Genomic DNA, 16,529 nt, shown 5'->3' on the forward strand with positions numbered 1-16,529 from the left:
TCTTGCAGACGCGTCGGCCGCCATGCAGGTGCGAGCGCTGAAGGATTACTGCAACAACTACGACCTCACCAGCCTCAACATCAAAGCCGGGGACATTATTACGGTACAAATAGGTCCCACTCCCACCCTCACCCCCACCCCCACCCCCACTCCCCTTTCCACAGTAGACACACTCCTTCCCCCATGCTCTGCAGAAGCACTTGTTTGGAGGCTTGAATGTGATATTACACACACAAGCAGTGAAGTTGTCACTTTGTGTAAATCAGTGTTTTTCAACCTTTTTTGAGCCAAGGCACATTTTTTTAATTAAAAAAATACGGAGGCACACCACCAGCAGAAAAGGTTAAAAAATTAAACTCCACCAGGTTGTCGTGCCTTATTTTGAGTTTGTTGTTGTTGTTTCCTGTGTGTCGTGCTTTAGTCCCTGTCTTGCGCTGTTATTTTGGTGACCCTTCCTGTTTTGTTGGTGTTCTCCTATAGCAGCTTCACGCCTTCCTTTGAGTGCTATTGCCCGCACCTGCTTTGTTTTCGCAATCAAGACTATTTGAGTTGTGCGTACGCTATCCTTCTTTGTGGGGACATTGTTTATTTGTCATGTAATGTACGGGATGTGCTTTGTGGACGCCGTCTTTGCTCCACACGCTGTAAGTTTTTGCTGTCGTCCAGCATTCTGTTTTTGTTGACTTTGTAGCCAGTTCAGTTTTACTTTTGTTTTACATAGCCATTCCTATGCTTCAGTGCCTTTTAGTCATTTTTGGTTTAAGCGTTACATACCTTTTTACCTGCACACTGTCTCCCGCTGTGCTCTGCATATTGGGATCACGACAAACCATCCTCGACGCGTTCCGACTTCTACAAAGCAATGAACTACCTGCTGCCACCTACTGGTATGGAGTATTACAAGATTACCCTGCCAAGCGCTACACAGCACAGGCACTAGACAACGGCACATTATTATGATTATTGATTTGCAAAAAATATTTTTTGGACCAATTAGGTTAAGTTACATAATGTCCCACGGCACACCAGGCAATATCTCACGGCACACTAGTGTGCCGCGGCACAGTGGTTGAAAATCACTGGTGTAAATGGTCAATAAAAACACAATACAACAAATCCTTTTCAACTTATATTCAATTGAATGGTGATTATGATTATTGTAATAATGCTGTGATTGTGATTATGATTATTGTTAATAATGGTGTGATTATGATTATGGTTATTGTTAATAATGCTGTGATTATGATTATTGTTATTAATGGTGCGATTATGATTCTGGTTATTGTTAATAATAGTGTGATTATGATTATGGTTATTAATAATGGTGTGATTATGATTATGGTTATTGTTAATAATTGTGTGATGATGGTTATTGTTAATAATGCTGTGATTATGGTTATTGTTAATAATGGTGTGATTATGATTATTGTTAATAATGCTGTCATTATGGTTATTGTTAATAATGGTGTGATTGTGATTATTGTTAATAATGGTGTGATTATGGTTATTGTTAATAATGGTGTGATTGTGATTATTGTTAATAATGGTGTGATTATGATTATGGTTATTGTTAATAATGATGTGACTATGATTATGGTTATTGTTAATAATGGTGTGATTATGGTTATTGTTAATAATGGTGTGACTATGATTATTGTTAATAATGGTGTGATTTTTATTATTGTTAATAATGGTGTGATTATGGTTATTGTTAATAATGGTGTGACTATGATTATGGTTATTGTTAATAATGGTGTGATTATGGTTATTTTTAATAATGGTGTGATTATGATTATTGTTAATAATGCTGTGATTATGGTTATTGTTAATAATGGTGTGATTGTGATTATTGTTAATAATGGTGTGATTATGGTTATTGTTAATAATGGTGTGACTATGATTATGGTTATTGTTAATAATGGTGTGACTATGATTATGGTTATTGTTAATAATGGTGTGATTATGGTTATTGTTAATAATGGTGTGATTATGATTATTGTTAATAATGCTGTGATTATGGTTATTGTTAATAATGGTGTGATTGTGATTATTGTTAATAATGGTGTGATTATGATTATGGTTATTGTTAATAATGGTGTGATTATGGTTATTGTTAATAATGGTGTGATTATGATTATGGTTTATGTTAATAATGGTGTGATTATGATTATTGTTAATAATGGTGTGATTATGATTATTGTTAATAATGGTGTGATTATGGTTATTGTTAATAATGGTGTGATTATGATTATGGTTATTGTTAATAATGGTGTGATTATGGTTATTGTTAATAATGGTGTGATTATGGTTATTGTTAATAATGGTGTGATTATGGTTATTGTTAATAATGGTGTGATTGTGATTATTGTTAATAATGGTGTGATTATGGTTATTGTTAATAATGGTGTGACTATGATTATGGTTATTGTTAATAATGGTGTGATTATGGTTATTGTTAATAATGGTGTGATTATGATTATTGTTAATAATGCTGTGATTATGGTTATTGTTAATAATGCTGTGATTGTGATTATTGTTAATAATGGTGTGATTATGATTATGGTTATTGTTAATAATGGTGTGATTATGGTTATTGTTAATAATGGTGTGATTATGATTATGGTTTATGTTAATAATGGTGTGATTATGATTATTGTTAATAATGGTGTGATTATGATTATTGTTAATAATGGTGTGATTATGATTATGGTTATTGTTAATAATGGTGTGATTATGGTTATTGTTAATAATGGTGTGATTATGATTATGGTTATTGTTAATAATGGTGTGATTATGGTTATTGTTAATAATGGTGTGATTAGGGTTATTGTTAATAATGGTGTGATTATGGTTATTGTTAATAATGATGTGATTATGGTTATTGTTAATAATGGTGTGTGTTGGCAGGTGTTGGAGCAGCACTCAGATGGCCGATGGAAGGGTTGCATTCATGACAACCGTACAGGAAATGACCGTGTGGGCTACTTCCCCTCCAACATGGTGGAAGTCATCAAGAGGGCAGGTAACCACCCACACCACAGCTGTGTGTGTGTGTGTGTGTGTGTGTGTGTGTGTGTGTGTGTGTGTGTGTGTGTGTGTGTGTGTGTGTGTGTGTGCGTGAGTGAGTGAGTGAGTGTGTGTGTGTGTGTGTGTGTGTGTGTGTGTGTGCGTGTGTGTGTGTGTGTGTGTGTATTAACTAGCCACAGCTGATCATTAGACACTATTAGAAGTCCATTCCTTCACTGTCAATCCCAGGTTGACCCACATAAACATCTCTTCAAGCCTTCTTCCTCTTCCCTCTCTCTATTCTTCCTCTTCCCTCTCTCTATCCTTCCCACGACATCATCCTACTGGGAATAAAACCCTGCATGTTATATTGAGAGTGGACAACATGAAACGTCTACCATCACCACAACTATTAATGTGTTTTTAATCAATCTCACCAATAATCAATTATCCAAACTTGTGTTGTCATGTTGTCCACATCTAGTTTACTGTCTTGTCTGTGGGGTGAAAGTGGAAGATCTGCAGAGGCCTGGATCACAAAGCAAACCTTTTATCACATACATGTGTCACTAACAGCTGCACAATGTGGTGACATCATCACAAGACCGCTATCATAAATGGTCTCTTCTTTCATAAATGTTTATACTTATACATTAAGTGTCTTTTTAACTTATTTTCCCCCGGGCGGTATAGCTCGGTTGGTAGAGTGGCCGTACCAGCAACTTGAGGGTTCCAGGTTCGATCCCCGTTTCCGCCATCCTAGTGACTACCGTTGTGTCCTTGGGCGAGACACTTTACCCACCTGCTCCCAGTGCCACCCACACTGGTTTAAATGTAACTTGGATATTGGGTTCCACTATGTAAAGCGCTTTGAGTCACTAGAGAAAAAGCGCTATATAAATATAATTCACTTCACTTCACTTTATGTATATGTGTGTGTATATATATATATATATATATATATATATATATATATATATATATATATATATATATATATATATATATATATATATATATATATATATATTAGGGCTGCAACTAACGATTAATTTGATAATCGATTAATCTGTCGATTATTACTTTGATTAATCGATTAATAATCGGATAAAAGAGACAAACTACATTTCTATCCTTTCCAGTATTTTATTTTAAAAAAACAGCATACTGGCACCATACTTATTTTGATTATTTTTTCTCAGCTGTTTGTACATGTTGCAGTTTATAAATAAAGGTTTATTTAAAAAAAATTAAAAATAATAATAATAATTTTTTTATTTTTTTTTAAAAGCTTCTGCGCATGCGCATAGCATAGATCCAACGAATCGATGACTAAATTAATCGGCAACTATTTTTATAATCGATTTAATCGATTAGTTGTTGCAGCCCTAATATATACCGTAATTTCCGGACTATAAGCCGCACCTGACTCTAAGCCGCACCAGCTAAATTTAGGGGAAAATACAGATTGCTCCATATATAAGCCGCACCCGACTATAAGCCGCAGGGTTTTGATGTGTAATTAGCGTAGTATATAGGGGTTCCTGCTACCACGGAGGGGATTGTCGGGACAGAGATGACTGTTTGGGAACGCAAAGCGTCCCATTTATTAACTATAAATCTTTCAATCATTCAATCAAACTTTCACATCTTTGACAAGGCGAACAGCATTCGTGCAGAGTACAAATAATACAACGGTGCAAAGTAATACAAAGTGCTCGCCTGTACGTTATCAAAATAACCAGCCTACCGCTATATGAAAAGTCAGTCTTTAATCATTGTGTCATCGTCTTCCTCCTGCGTACTAAAACCAGCGAAATCCTCTTCGTCGGTGTCGGAGAAGAACAGGCCGTAAATAAGCCGCACCCTTGTATAAGCCGCAGGGACCAGAACGAGGGGGAAAAGTAGCGGCTTATAGTCCGGAAATTACGGTATATATGTGTATATATATATATATATATATATGTGTGTGTATATCTTTGTATATATATATATATATATATAAAGATATATATACACATATGTGTATATATATATATATATATATATATATATATATATGTATATATATACATTATATATATATACTGTATATATATATAAAACATGTTTACATATTTTTATATTTTTAACTTAAAATGTGCCTTTACGCAATAACCTTGGGTATTATTTTTTATACATTAATTTTTTTCTATAAAAAAATCTAAAAAGTTAATAAAATGTGCCTTTTTATTTATTTATTTTTTTCCCTTTTTTCAATTAAGAATTTTAAAATATTTTGTATTCTGCCTTTACAGTGATAATAATACTCAGTTTTGATTGACAACGCTTAGGTATTAAATAACATGTTAATTATTGTGGTTTGTACACTTTTCTGGTGGTTCTGTTCCACCGTCTTATTATCATGGGGATTAAAACGTGCCAATATAAGTCCACCTCTACACACTTTGCCCTGCTTTTTGCCTGCAGGCGTGACACAAATAGAAGGAATGAAGTGCACAGAGACATGGCTCACACTCTCAGCCACATCTGGAAGTTTCTACAGCCTAAAGTTTGCAAATGGAGGCATTGGTAAATCACTGTGTATTTTGGGGAGTTGGTCACAAGACTAGTTGGTCCCATGACTAGTTGGTTCCATGACTAGTTGGTCACAAGACTAGTTGGTTCCATGACTAGTTGGTCACAAGACTAGTTGGTCTTATGACTAGTTGGTCACATGACTAGTTGGTCACAAGACTAGTAGGTCGTATAACTAGTTGGTCACAAGACTGGTTGGTCTTATAAGTAGTTGGTCCCATGACTAGTTGGTCACAAGACTAGTTGGTCGTATGACTAGTTGGTCCTGTGACTAGTTGGCCCCATGACTAGTTGGTCACAAGACTAGTTGGTCGTATAAGTAGTTGGTCCCATGACTAGTTAGTCACAAGACTAGTTGGTCCCATGACTAGTTGGTCACAATACTAGTTGATCCCATGACTAGTTGGTCATGTGACTAGTTGGCCCATGCCAATTGGTCACAAGACTAGTAGTTCTTATAACTAGTTGGTCCCATGACTAGTTGGTCACAAGACTAGTTGGTCACATGACTAGTTGGTCACAAGACTAGTTGGTCACAAGACTAGTTGGTCCTATAACTAGTTGGTCCCATGACTAGTTGGTCCCGTGACTAGTTGGTCCCATGACTAGTTGGTACCATGCCTAGTTAACCACAAGACTAGTTGGTCACAAGACTAGTTGGTCCAATGACTAGTTGGTCACAATACTAGTTGGTCCCATGACTAGTTTGTCTTATGACTAGTTGGTCTCATGACTAGTTCGTCACAAGACTAGTCGGCCCCATGACTAGTTGGTCACAAGACTAGTTGTTCCCATGACTAGTTGGTCACAATACTAGTTGGTCCCATGACTAGTTTGTCTTATGAATAGTTGATCCCATGACTAGTTGGTCACATGACTAGTTGGTCCCATGCCTAGTTGGTCACAAGACTAGTAGTACTTATAACTAGTCTGTCACATGACTAGTTGGTCTTATAACTAGTTGGTCCCATGACTAGTTGGTAACAAAACTAGTTGGTCGTATGACTAGTTGGTCCTGTGACTAGTTGGCCCCATGACTACTTGGTACCATGCCTAGTTAATCACAAGACTAGTTGGTCACAATACTAGTTGGTCCCATGACTAGTTGGTCACAAGACTAGTTGGTCTTATGACTAGTTGGTCCCATGCCTAGTTGGTCACAAGACTAGTTTGTCTTATAACTAGTTGGTCATGTGACTAGTTGGTCCCATGCCTAGTTGGTCACAAGACTAGTTGGTCTTATGACTAGTTGGTCCCATGCCTAGTTGGTCACAAGACTAGTTGGTCTTAAAACTAGTTGGTCATGTGACTAGTTGGTCCCATGCCTAGTTGGTCACAAGACTAGTTGGTCACATGACCAGTTGGTCACAAGACTAGTAGGTATTATAACTAGTTAGTCCCATGACCAGTTGGTCACAAGACTAGTTGGTCTTATAAGTAGTTGGTCCCATGACTTGTTGGTCACAAGACTAGTTGGTCGTATGACTGGTTGGTCCAGTGACTAGTTGGCCCTATTACTTGTTAGTCACACGACTAGTTGGTCCCATGACTAGTTGGTCTTATGACTAGTTGGTCCCATGCCTAGTTGGCCCCATGACTAGTTGGTCACATGACTAGTTGGTCTTATAACTAGTTGGTCACGTGACTAGTAGGCCCCATGTCTAGTTGGTCCCATGCCTAGTTGGTCACATGACTAGTTGGTCACAAGACTAGTAGGTCTTATAAGTAGTTGGTCCCATGACTCGTTGGTCACAAGACTAGTTGGTCGTATTACTTGTTGGTCCTGTGACTAGTTGGTCACAAGACTAGTTGGTCACAAGACTAGTTGGTCGTATAAGTAGTTGGTCCCATGACTAGCTAGACACAAGACTAGTTGGTCCCATGACTACTTGGTCACACGACTAGTTGGTCCCATGACTATTTGGTCTTATGAGTAGTTGGTCACATGACTAGTTGGTCACAAGACTAGTTGGTCTTATAACTAGTTGGTCCCATGACTAGTTGGTCACAAGACTAGTTGATCACATAACTAGTTGGTCACAAGACTAGTTGGTCTTATAAGTAGTTGGTCCCATGACTAGTTGGTCTTATGACTAGTTGGTCCCCTGACTAGTTGGTCACGAGACTAGTTGGTCCCATGATTAGTTGGTCACAAGACTAGTTGGTCACATGACAAGTTGGTCCCATGACTAGTTGGTCACAAGACTAGTTGGTCACAAGACTGGTTGGTCACAAGACTAGCTGGTCACATGACTAGTTGGTCCCATGACTAGTTGGTCACAACACTAGTTGGTCTTATAAGTAGCTGGTCCCATGACTAGTTGGTCTCATGACTAGTTGGTTACATGACTAGTTGATCCCATGACTTGTTGTTCACAAGACTAGTTGGTCACAATACTAGTTGATCCCATGACTATTAGGCAGAGGTGTGGACTCGAGTCACATGACTTGGACTCGAGTCAGACTCGAGTCATGAATTTGATGACTTTAGACTCGACTTGACAAAATGTAAAGAGACTTGCAACTCGACTTAGACTTTAACATCAATGACTTGTGACTTCACTTGGACTTGAGCCTTTTGACTTGACATGACTTGCTACTTTCCCCAAAACCCAAAGCTTAAAAAGTTATTTGGGAGCGCTCCGTATCTTTCATTTTGTACGTGTCTGTCTGTCTATCAGCGTGTGTGCTGCCTGTCAGCTGGTGTGCTGTCAGTACAACAGCCAATCAAATTAGTTGTACGTTGTTTTCATCACACAGCATTCATCCAATCAAATTGCAGGACAACCACCGAACAAGAGTTGTCAAACAATGCGGCAGAGAGAAACAATTATGCCAAAGTTGGTTTCGTTCGGGTATAAAAACTACGACTTGGTCAACAAAAAACGAATTGCGTATGCAAATCACGCAGTTCGAATATTACAGACGGAGACGCACAACTTCCAACTTCGTTCGACATTTGAAGTTGCCCAAAGAAGGGTAAGTTTTGAATGTAAGATAACGTTTATTGGCTAAGTAACATGACTTTTATTTGCTGTATAGTTAAATCAGTGAGGCTGTAAACTCACTGCTAACGTTATAACCATAGACATGTTTTAAGGGTACGCAGCATCGAGCGCTACTGCCTACTGGCGCAGACGAGACGCGGGGCCGCCATCTTGGAGTGGTGATCCGCTCCACTCAGTGCAATTCATTTGTCAGGAGCAATGAACTGTCAGCGCATTTAATTCATTTTACCTCACTGAATACCACTGATTTTCACGCGTTTTTTTGTCATACGTGTAGCTATGATAACGGACACATGTTTTGGCAAGTTTTATTATTCATAGTTTGCTTAACAGTAATATAATATTCTTATACGCTATAAGTGACCAGACGTCCGAGATCAAAACTGGGAATATAATCCCAGAGAAGGGGGAAAAACCGGTAAGCTATTTTTAAATTGAAGAAACAATATGATTAGGTTATATATACATGCCTATATCCTACATAAACAATGTATGAATTCATTAGATATCTTTTTTATTTTTTTTATTTTTTTTTTTAAATAATGTCCTGCCCAGCTTCTCGGGCAAATCATATAGCAGATGTATATGCCCATATCGGCTGTTCAGATTTACTTTACAAAAGAGAAGTGTAGGATACTTCTCTTGTTGCCTTACTTGTATTTTGACTTTATTAAATGTATTTATATTATCATTTGGTGCAGCCGGGCCGGAGCAGGAGGGGATAGAAAGAGAGAAAAAGGAAGACAGAGGGGGGAATTGTGGGGACAAGAGGGGGATTAGACAGAGAGACAAAAACAACAACAACAACAACAGAGCAACATCAGCAAATACGACATGTACAAATATGATGGTAAAAGTAATAGCAAATAAGCAGTTAGCGAAAATAAAAATAAAAATACAGAAATGACAATGAGCATTATTACACTAAAAATGGAGCAATATGAATACCAATAGAAATAGTGCTATTGATAATAAACAATACCAGTACTTTACCTTTATTATCAACAATACAATTGTTCAAATGCAACAATACATATACGTAATGATAACTTGAGATACGAAAGAATGCAGAAAAATGGAGGGGAAGAAAGAGAAGCAACCTTAACCTTGTAGATTGTTATAGTAACAATAGGTTAAGCTTTGTCAGTGTGCCATGTGTTATACCCAGTTTACCCTAGGGCAACAACGTTAATATATGTTTGATGAAACGTGATTATGTGCATGAGTGTATGTGTGCATATGTACTTGTATATGTACAGTATGTGTATGTGTGCTTGTACAGTGAATGTATATGTACAGTATGTGTATATGTGTGTGCAGCGAATGTATATGTACAGTATGTGTATACAGTATGTGTGTTTGAACAGTGAATGTATATGTACAGTATGTGTAAATGTGTGTTTGTACAGTGAATGTATATGTACAGTATATGTATGTGTGTGTTTGTACAGTGAATGTATGTGTAGTATGTGTATGTGTGTGTTTGTACAGTGAATGTATATGTACAGTATGTGTATATGTATGTTTTTACAGTGAATGTATATGTACAGTATGTGTCATTAGATATCTATATATCTTAGGGACCTATAGACTGTATCTCTGTTGCTGCAGCAGCAGAGAGTGTATTCTGTCTTGACACTTTGTATTGATATTTTGTATTACATTCTTCCCTTAAATGATCATGTTTACAGTGATTGTTATGTATGTATTTTTTATGTATGTCGCTTTGGATAAAAGCGTCTGCCAAATACTTAAACATATATAAACACCTGAAAGTCTTTATATCAGCTAAAACCACCAATTTGTTTCACTACATTCAGAATAAAACGAAATGCTGTTTTACCCAACAATGTTAGTATTTGAATATTGTTACTTGAAGACTTATTCCTGGTTACAATTATACTGTTAAGAAAGTATTGTCTTATATTTTGCCTAAAATGAGAATGCATCATCATCAGTGGCGGCTGGTGAATTTTGTTTTAGGTGGTGCTGAAAGTTTGTAAACCAAACCCCTGTAGGGGCGTCATCCTCCCCCAGAGGATTTATTTGTGATTTTCACATACAAATATTGAAGATCTTTGCTCCTTCTCAACTCTGTGGTAATATTATTTTCATAAAATACAACCAATATTATGTTAATGTTTGTTTTTGCAAATGTGTTTATTCTGTAAAGGAATGAGTTAAATGTTTAAAAGTGTTTAAACTATTAAAATTACTGTTAACAGTGCTATTATGAATTGCAATGTCAGCACTATTTTTTTTCTTGCAATTTCAAATGCACTTGTTTTAATAAATAAATACAGCGTTTTAAAAGCATACACAATCTGTGTAAAAATATTAGTCTGTGGTTAAAAGGACTTGAAAGGACTCGAAACTCAAAATGCAGGACTTGGGACTCGACTTGAGACTTTCCAGTCTTGACTTTGGACTTGACTCGGGACTTGCCTGTCTTGACTCGGGACTTGACTCGAGACTTGAGGGCAAAGACTTGAGACTTACTTGTGACTTGCAAAGCAATGACTTGGTCCCACCTCTGCTATTAGGTCACATGACTAGTTGGTCCCATGACTAGTTGTTCACAAGACTAGTTGGTCACAAGACTAGTTGATCCCATGAATATTAGGTCACATGACTAGTTGGTCCCATGCCTAGTTGGTCACAAGACTAGTTGGTCACAATACTAGTTGGTCACATGACTAGTTGGTCACAAGACTAGTTGGTCACGAGACTAGTTGTTCACACGACTAGTTGATCCCATGACTATTAGGTCACATGACTAGTTGGTCCCATGCCTAGTTGGTCACAAGACTAGTTGGTCACAAGACTAGTTGGTCACAATACTAGTTGATCCCATGACTATTAGGTCACATGACTAGTTGGTCACAAGACTAGTTGGTCACAATACTAGTTGGTCACATGACTAGTTGGTCACAAGACTAGTTGGTCACGAGACTAGTTGTTCACATGACTAGTTGATCACATGACTAGGGGCTGAGCCTTGTGATGCAGGCGCCTGCTGTGCATGGCGTCCAATAAAAAGCGTGTGTAGAAGTAAATGTTTTTATTGGGCCGCTGCGTCCCTCTGGATATATGGATGTGACATTTTCTCTTCTGAATAATTCTCTTTTGATCCTTTTCATTTTGTTGTTGTTGTTGTTGTTGTTTTGCACCCCCTCCCCCCCCGCTCCCCCCTCTCCTGGCTCGAGTCCAGGCCACTCCCCCTCCCGGCGGTGCCACACCCTGCTGTTACGCAGGCCCAACCCGTGTCCCGTGACCTCGGTCAACGGGCACCACCCGTACCCTCCGTCCAAAGTGCTGCCCCTGCACCTGCCCTCCCCTCCCCCGCACCCCCACGCACTCCCTCGCTTCTCCTCCTTCGGGTACGTTCCACTTCCCATCTCTCCGCCTTCTCTCTCCACTCCTCCTCCTCCGCCTCCCGCTCCTCCTCTCTCCACTTCTCAGGAGCAGCAGAGTCCGACAGGTACATACAGTAGTACACTTTCTAGTCACCTTTAAGATCAACCCTCGTCACAGAATACTTCATTGTATCACAAAGTACTTCTGTTAGCATTTGCCAGCGCTTTGTGATACTTGTATCCAAAGCCAGGATTTTTATGTTCAAACAAACATTTGAAAAATATTTCTCATAAATGTTAGCACGCTAACATTAGCTTGCCAAATTAGGAGTTGGCATACTTCTAAGATGGCAGCATGTCTCAAAACCCATTAATTTTTGTTTCAAATGATCAAAATGAGCTTGAATGCTAGCATAAAACTTATGTTAGCATGATAACTTAGGAAAAGTAAGCATACTTCTATGATGGCGCCAAGCATCAAAAGCCATTGATTACTAGGTTTAAAGGGGAAAAAAATAGCAAAAATGCTAGCACAAAACTTTAGCATGCTAACATTAGCATGGTAAAATAAAAGACGTTAGCATACTTCTATGATGGCGCCAAGTATCATAAGCCATTGATTATTAGGTTTAAAGGAAAAAAAATGCTAGCACAAAACTTTAGCATGCTAACATTAGCATGGTAAAATAAAAGAGGTTAGCATACTTCTATGATGGTGCCAGGTATCAAAAGCCATTGATTATTAGGTTTAAAGGGAAAAAAAATTGCAAAAATGCTAGCACAAAACTTAAGCATGCTAACATTAGCGGTAATGTGAAAGACGTTAGCATACGTTTATGATGGTGCAAAGTATCAAAGCCCATGATTATTAAGCTTAAATTGATAAAATTAGCAAAAATGCTAGCATAAAACTTTAGCATGCTAACATTAGCATGGTAAAATAAAAGACGTTAGCACACTTCCATGATGGTGCCAAGTATCAAACGCCATTGATTATTAGGTTTAAAGGGGAAAAAAATAGCAAAAATGCTAGTATAAAACTTGAGCATGCTAACATTAGCATGATTAACAGTAAGTTAATAAAATTTGCAAAAATGCTAGCACAAAACTTTAGCATGCTAACATTAGCATGGTAAAATAATAGACGTTTGCATACTTCTATGATGGCGCCAAGTTTCAAAACCCATGAATTTTAGGTTTGATTGAATAAAATTAGCAAAAATGCTAGCATAAAACTTTAGCATGCTAACATTAGCATGGTAAAATAAAAGACCTTAGCACACTTCCATGATGGTGCCAAGTATCAAAAGCCATTGATTATTAGGTTTAAAGGGGGAAAAAATAGCAAAAATGCTAGCACAAAACTTGAGCATGCTAACATTAGCATGATTAACAGTAAGTTAATAAAATTTGCAAAAATGCTAGCACAAAACTTTAGCATGCTAACATTAGCATGGTAAAATAATAGACGTTTGCATACTTCTATGATGGTGCCAAGTATCAAAACCCATGAATTTTAGGTTTGATTGAATAAAATTTGCAAAAATGCTAACACAAAATTTTAGCATGCTAACATTAGCATGGTAAAATAAAAGACGTTAGCATACTTCTATGATGGTGCTTAGTATCAAAAGCCATTGATTATTAGGTTTAAAGGGGAAAAAGAATAGCAAAAATGCTAGCACAAAACTTTAGCATGCTAACATTAGCATGGTAAAATAAAAGACGTTAGCATACTTTTATGATGACGCGAAGTATCAAAAACCCATGATTATTAAGCTTAAATGAATAAAATTAGCAAAAATGCCAGCACAAAACTTTAGCATGCTAACATAAGCATGGTCAAATAATAGACGTTTGCATACTTCTATGATGGCGCCAAGTATCAAAAGCCATGAATTTTAGGTTTAATTGGATAAAATTAGCAAAAATGCTAGCACAAAATTTTAGCCACAATCACACATAAATATTATGTTGACTATATTTATTACCACTATAGGCCACAATTAAACATAAATATTATGTTGACTATATTTATTACCACTATAGGCCACAATTAAACATAAATATTATGTTGACTGTATTTATTACCACTATAGGCCACAATTAAACATAAATATTATGTTGACTATATTTATTACCACTATAGGCCACAATTAAACATAAATATTATGTTGACTATATTTATTACCAGTATAGGCCACAATTAAACATAAATATTATGTTGACTATATTTATTACCACTGGGGGCCACAATTAAACATAAATATTATGTTGACTATATTTATTACCACTATAGGCCACAATTAAACATAAATATTATGTTGACTATACTTATTACCACTATAGGCCACAATTAAACATAAATATTATGTTGACTATATTTATTACCACTGGGGGCCACAATTAAACATAAATATTATGTTGACTATATTTATTACCACTATAGGCCACAATTAAACATAAATATTATGTTGACTATATTTATTACCACTATAGGCCACAATTAAACATAAATATTATGTTGACTATATTTATTACCACTGGGGGCCACAATTAAACATAAATATTATGTTGACTATATTTATTACCACTATAGGCCACAATTAAACATAAATATTATGTTGACTATATTTATTACCACTATAGGCCACAATTAAACATAAATATTATGTTGACTATATTTATTACCACTATAGGCCACAATTAAACATAAATATTATGTTGACTATATTTATTACCACTATAGGCCACAATTAAACATAAATATTATGTTGACTATATTTATTACCACTGGGGGCCACAATTAAACATAAATATTATGTTGACTATATTTATTACCACTATAGGCCACAATTAAACATAAATATTATGTTGACTATATTTATTACCACTATAGGCCACAATTAAACATAAATATTATGTTCACTATATTTATTACCACTGGGGGCCACAATTAAACATAAATATTATGTTGACTATATTTATTACCACTATAGGCCACAATTAAACAGAAATATTATGTTGACTATGTTTATTACCACTATAGGCCACAATTAAACATAAATATTATGTTGACTATATTTATTACCACTATAGGCCACAATTAAACATAAATATTATGTTGACTATATTTATTACCACTATAGGCCACAATTAAACATAAATATTATGTTGACTATATTTATTACCACTATAGGCCACAATTAAACATAAATATTATGTTGACTATATTTATTACCACTATAGGCCACAATTAAACATAAATATTATGTTGACTATATTTATTACCACTATAGGCCACAATTAAACATAAATATTATGTTGACTATACTTATTACCACTATAGGCCACAATTAAACATAAATATTATGTTGACTATATTTATTACCACTATAGGCCACAATTAAACATAAATATTATGTTGACTATATTTATTACCACTATAGGCCACAATTAAACATAAATATTATGTTCACTATATTTATTACCACTGGGGGCCACAATTAAACATAAATATTATGTTGACTATATTTATTACCACTATAGGCCACAATTAAACATAAATATTATGTTGACTATATTTATTACCACTATAGGCCACAATTAAACATAAATATTATGTTGACTATACTTATTACCACTATAGGCCACAATTAAACATAAATATTATGTTGACTATATTTATTACCACTATAGGCCACAATTAAACATAAATATTATGTTCACTATATTTATTACCACTATAGGCCACAATTAAACATAAATATTATGTTCACTATATTTATTACCACTGGGGGCCACAATTAAACATAAATATTATGTTGACTATATTTATTACCACTATAGGCCACAATTAAACAGAAATATTATGTTGACTATATTTATTACCACTATAGGCCACAATTAAACATAAATATTATGTTGACTATATTTATTACCACTATAGGCCACAATTAAACATAAATATTATGTTGACTATATTTATTACCACTATAGGCCACAATTAAACATAAATATTATGTTGACTATATTTATCACCACTATAGGCCACAATTAAACATAAATATTATGTTGACTATATTTATTACCACTATAGGCCACAATTAAACATAAATATTATGTTGACTATATTTATTACCACTATAGGCCACAATTAAACATAAATATTATGTTGACTATACTTATTACCACTATAGGCCACAATTAAACATAAATATTATGTTGACTATATTTATTACCACTATAGGCCACAATTAAACATAAATATTATGTTGACTATATTTATTACCACTATAGGCCACAATTAAACATAAATATTATGTTCACTATATTTATTACCACTGGGGGCCACAATTAAACATAAATATTATGTTGACTATATTTATTACCACTATAGGCCACAATTAAACAGAAATATTATGTTGACTATATTTATTACCACTATAGGCCACAATTAAACATAAATATTATGTTGACTATATTTATTACCACTATAGGCCACAATTAAACATAAATATTATGTTGACTATATTTATTACCACTATAGGCCACAATTAAACATAAATATTACGTTGACTAT

The 16,529-nt window shown here is 35.5% G+C and overlaps 1 pseudogene; it reads left to right on the forward strand.

The window, feature by feature from the left end:
- The window catches only part of LOC133639696 (caskin-1-like), a 122,489-nt pseudogene that overhangs the window by 60,553 nt on the left and 45,407 nt on the right, over window positions 1–16,529 (forward strand).

Source organism: Entelurus aequoreus, linkage group LG22 (assembly GCF_033978785.1).
Source record: "Entelurus aequoreus isolate RoL-2023_Sb linkage group LG22, RoL_Eaeq_v1.1, whole genome shotgun sequence".
NCBI classification, from domain to species: Eukaryota; Metazoa; Chordata; class Actinopteri; order Syngnathiformes; family Syngnathidae; genus Entelurus; species Entelurus aequoreus.